Source organism: Dipteris shenzhenensis, chromosome 13 (assembly GCF_047967505.1).
Source record: "Dipteris shenzhenensis isolate YYH24624 ecotype China chromosome 13, Dip_SZ_1.0, whole genome shotgun sequence".
NCBI lineage: Eukaryota > Viridiplantae > Streptophyta > Polypodiopsida > Gleicheniales > Dipteridaceae > Dipteris > Dipteris shenzhenensis.
The window spans coordinates 55,646,284-55,651,808 of NC_141608.1; the positions used below are offsets into that span (position 1 = coordinate 55,646,284).

Genomic DNA, 5,525 nt, shown 5'->3' on the forward strand with positions numbered 1-5,525 from the left:
GCAACTCGCCTTGTGGCTATCTGACAGACAATGTGCATCCATGTGGACCGACACGTGCCTACCTCGCAACCCCTCATCCAGACTATGCTTCCCCTTCTACTATTGATAAAATAGCAAAAGAGGTCAATCACTGTGCTCTGTCTGTTGCGTTGCCAACCATGCTCTTCTGCATTGCCATCCACTCTACCAGTGTGTAGCCAATCCTTCAGCTCGACTGTTCCCATCTGCGTGATTGTTCTTTGCTATGCACACTCTCCACTCCACTCCATCACTCGTTAGCCGTGAAGACCAGTCACCGTGACACCAATCTATTCTCACATCTCTGGTCAGTCCCATTGCCAAAGTTCCCAACTCATATCTACTTGCTGTCTACAGTCATGATTTGCCGCCTCTGAGTCCTCACTCGTGTTAGTAGATGGCTTCTCTCTTCTACCTTGCTCCTACACAGTGATGCCCAAGTGCCTCTACTATGGCGTGTCAAGATGGAAAGGACACCATAACAACACGTGGCAAATCTCCTAGCTCTCCCTCCACTCCACCTCTTATTGCCAAAGATATTTCCGTCCAACCAGAGAAGGACACAATACAAAAGAGAGGCTTAGAGTCCCACAAATACATGGTCCTCTGACCTTACCAAAATGTTGTACTACTATCTTGCTGTCAACTCCAGATCCGTAATACTGCATGCTCCACTGAGCTTATGTAGACTCTCTGTCAGTGATCCCTTCCACCTTGCTATCCAGGTAGCCAGCCTAGGTGGGCAGCACCTTGAGCTAAGACTACAGCACTTGTACGTCTCCTTCAGCTCCTATGTATAGGCCCAAGGATGGACCTATTGCTGCTGCTCCTTGCTATTGCATTGCCGCTCCTTCCTACTCCTGGATTGCTGCTCCAAGTGATGCCTTATGAGCCCTAGAAGGGGCCCTTTTATAAGGCCCAAAACCAACCGACCCAGTAGGGGGAAATGGGCCGACCCAGCAGCCCCCCCTATTGGCCGACCTGCCTACTGGGTTGAGCCAGTAGGGCTCTATTTAAGGCCCCATGGCCAGCCCTTTTATTGCTGCTCCCGGCCACCTGGGTGCCTAGCATCTCTGCCCTATCCCAGGGCCTATTGCAGGCCTGCCACCTGCCCTATCCTAGGGCCTATTGCAGGCCTTCCTACTCTTGGATTGCTGCTCCAAGTGATGCCTTATGAGCCCCAAAAGGGGCCCTTTTATAAGGCCCAAAACCAACCGATCCAGTAGGGGGAAATGGGCCAACCCAGCAGCCCCCCCTATTGGCTGACCTGCCTACTGGGCCGACCCAGTAGGGCTCTATCTAAGGCCCCATGGCCAGCCCTTTTATTGCTACTCCTGGCCACCTGGGTGCCTAGCATATCTGCCCTATCCCAAGGCCTATTGCAGGCCTGTCTCCTGCCCATAACCCTCACCTATCTACTCCATCTTCCCTGCCATCTGTCGAGGGCCTTTCCTGCCCGAAACCGTGGTCCAATGCAAGCCCTAAGGGTTTGCCAGACACCTATAGATCTGCACCACAGCTGCACCTCCTTCCTACCTTGGATCCGCCTTTTGTCAGGCCACGTGGACCTCTATATAGTCTGCTCCAAGCATCCGAACCAAGCTGTACCCATGCTGACAACATCGTGGTCTTTCTCAGTCTCTTTACGGAGCCTGTTCTTGTCCATCTTAGTGCCAGGTACTCATTTCTTGTGTTGCACACACGGCTACCCATCTGCTACCCATGTGGTAGTCCCCTTGCTCTGCTGTGACGTGCTTGCCCATGTGGCAACCCCCTCTCTTTCTTTTTCCCTCGGGGCATGCTGCCCATAAAGGCATCCAATCAAATGCTCATGTGGTAGCCCTGGCCCTAGGTCCACCTCCCCCACGCTCTTCTCATTTGGGAACTTACAGATGGGGAGGTGACCTGCCCATTGCAACATAAATGTATTCCCAATAGGGCTGAATACAACTCAAAGAATAAGTACTGTATGGAGGGATGAACCCTCACTGTAGATAAGCAGAAGAGGGATGCTTTGATGCAGACCCTAATGTTGCTGCCGCTATACAAAATGATGGGGCCTGGAAGATGTCCTATAGACGCCAAGGATGAACCAGATTCGTTGATCCTAATCCTAGCCTGACCTCAGCTGCAAAATACTACTGTTGGCTGCACTCTTCAACCCTGGAAGTGAATGACGAAAGAGGCCAAGGCGGCTACCTTTTATAGGCTCCCTTGGGCCTTAGAAATGACCGACTAAGGCAGGCAACCCCCTGGCCAAATCTGTCTCGACCAAGCTGGTTGGGCTGCATCTGCTCCAATCACCGACTGCCACGTTGCTAATGTGGCTATTGTGCACTAATGTGTGTGGTGCTGTCTATATGATTGTCTGCTGTCATTGACTACCTATGTGACAGCTGACTTGGCTACCTATGTGGTAGCTAATGTGGTTGCTTGCATGGCAATGTGTGCTGGCTGTAGCCAGTATGGCCACGGGCTCTGCAGATGCTTCCATCACCCTTTGTCTCTCTCCTTTCCTCACTGCTTCCATCACTCTCTCCTTTCCTCACTGCTTCCATCACTCTCTCCTTCTCTCTTTCTCTCTACATCTCCCACTCTTTCAAGGCACACCCACATATCACTGCATTCAAAGGGCCACCCTCGTGTTGCATGCATTCAAAATAGGCTGAGAGAGAGAGAGAGAGGCTTTCAATGCATTCCAAGAGAGACAAATTTTGTGAAGGCAGCTCCTCAAGCACACATAATATTTTGCACGATAATATTTTGCAAACAGCTCTCTCTCGCAACTACCGCAGGCTTTAGAGATGCAAGCATAGGTCATTACATTTGGAGGGATGCCTTCATGTTGAATGCTTTCAAAACAATCCAGTGCTTGCTTACCTTGACCTTGTCAATGCATTCCAAGAGAGAACATTCTGAGCTGGAAGCTCCTCAAGCACACGCTTGGCATACATGTCCAAAAGATCATTGCCAAAAGACCATGGGCTTGGTCCTATTGTGCTGTTCCTGTGAGATCAATGCATTCCAAGACAGCGGAAATTCTGAGAAGGGACCTGCGCACTGAGGGGGAGAGAGAGAGAGAGCACGACATTTGCCATACATGTCCAGAAGAGCAATGCCTAGCACAGTATTATATCGTAGCCCTCATGTTGCATAAGTTCAAAAACAGTCCAGTGCTTGCCCACCCTATCTCTATTATACGTATCCTGTAATGTATACATGTCCATAAGAGCAGCACAATATGATATCATAGCTCTCATGCTGCATGCATCCATTGCCTGCTCACCTTGGCCCTGTTATGTGTATCCTGCGAGATCAATGCATTCCAAGAGAGCACATCCGAGAAGGGCGAGATTTCCAAGACACGATGCCCTAATCTTAAAATGCAAGCAAAAGCTTGCTGACCCAAATAAAACGAACATACTATGGATCAATATGAAACAAATATCCCCATGAATCTATACAAAAAACAATAACCCTCCTGAAATGAATATACTATACATCTCACTCTTGACTCCATACAAAACAAATATAATGGCTTCAACTATATACAAAATGAATTTACTCCAAAGTCTACACAAAATGAATATATTGGCTCCTGGATCTATACAAAATGAATATACTCCCCAGTCTATACAAAGCATATATACCCTTGCTCCTGGGTCTATACAAAATCCATACACTCGTGGGGTGAATATACTCCTACACCTCTGCTATAAACAACCACCTGTGACATCCATGGTCTAGTAGGCCCATATGTACAATGTGACCTTAAGAGGAAAGCAGACCACGTCAAGGAGTAGAAGCTGCAACACACCATTAACAAAACAACAATGCAATGTTATTCAACCCTCAAACTACTCATGGCAAAGGGACATAGAAGACAAACGCTGTATTTGCCTACGACCACGCAGTACTGGTTCTTCATCTGCAAGACCATCTATACAGTATAAGTGACTTGAATTTTTTCTTTGCCACAATTACTTTCTTGCACTTCTATCTATGCCCTGTTGCAAGGCATTTTTGCCAAAGATCCTGCCGACCTGATAGTCACCCCCATGTTGCATCTGTTCACCATCTTCCTAGGCCTGTTTTAGCCCTGATCTCTAGCCCATGGTCTACTCCTGCCAATCGCCTATCAGCTCCAGCCTTCTACCTACTGTTTCACATCTGTACCAGTGCTACATCTTGCCCTAGATCTACCGTACCAGCCTCATACATGCTGCTGCAGACACCTGTCATGAAGGCAACTATAGATCCATGCACTTCTGGGCTGTACCAGCTCTTCCAATCCATCTGACTGCTGCAGGATGTCCACACAGTCTTGCACAGGCCTGCATTCTCTAGTCAACATGTTCCAAGCTCCAGATCTTGCCCAGAACTACTGTGAACAGTTCCACCTTGTCACATGTTTGCTCCATACAGAATCTCTCCACCAAGAGCTCCACTCATGGCCGGGTAAGTCTATGATTGTGCTGCCCATATGGAAGCCTATGTGCTACCCATGGGATAGCCCCATATTCCTTTTCTTGATTGCTTGTATGCTGCCCACCTGGCAGCCTAGATGTTGCCGATGTGGCAGCCCCCTCTTCTTTGTATTCCCTCTGAGTTTTCTACCCACATGACAGCCGCCGATAAGCTGCCCATGTGGTAGCCCTAACCCTAGGTCCACCTCCCCCATGCTCTCCTCATATGGAGGCTTACAGATGGGGAGGAATTTCCCAACACCCCCACTTACCGACACATCTCATTTCTATCCCAACTCATCGATGAAGCTACTCAAGTAGCGCCCATGTTGTAGCCTCTTGGAACAATACAGTGTCTATATTACTTCCTACTCTTTCAACCAGTGGCTCCTACTCTAGCAGGTCTGGTCCCATGCAAGCAAACCAACTTGGTACACAGGTCTGGTAGGACCCGATGGCACCACATCCTTCAATCACGTACCCACCTTTGAACTTCAGCACTCTAGGCACCGGCATCCTCCAAATGTCCCCTTCTTAAAAGGATAACTGCTTGAGTTTCTCCAAACACCATGCTCTCAGGGTCTGTCAAGTCTGCAACTAAACAACATACTCGAGAAATCAAATCTCAAGCATTAATCCAGATTACCTAGACCATGAGCTTGCACTGAGCTCCTAGCTTCCATGTGTAGCCCCCTCCTACGTTAAGGAATCTATCTATCTCTGAATCCACAGGTTCTGGCAAAGAATCCTCCTCTACGTCAGCCATACCAGCTAACACCCAGATGACTCCAAGCACTCATCAATATCCTTCACTTTCACAAAAGTTTTCGACTCCTCATCCAACCACATCTCAAGGTCAAACATCCTCACCAAGACACCAAGGTCTTGGTTTCAGAATTGCTTTCTTGCACTTCTATCTATAATTCACCAATGACTTGCTGGGCATTTCTGCCCCAAATCTTGTTGACCTGATAGTCGCTGCCATGCTGCATTTGTTCACCATCTGCTTGGGCCTGTTTCAGCCTTCATCTCTAGCCAAAT

The 5,525-nt window shown here is 48.5% G+C and overlaps 1 long non-coding RNA gene across 1 annotated transcript; it reads right to left on the reverse strand.

The window, feature by feature from the left end:
• Window positions 1–3,592: 3,592 nt before the first annotated feature.
• Window positions 3,593–3,948, reverse strand: LOC147895614 (uncharacterized). Its single transcript, XR_015541952.1, has 2 exons — window positions 3,908–3,948; window positions 3,593–3,824 (listed from the first exon to the last, which is right to left on the reverse strand). It is a non-coding gene; the product is annotated as an uncharacterized LOC147895614 (long non-coding RNA).
• Window positions 3,949–5,525: the final 1,577 nt, after the last annotated feature.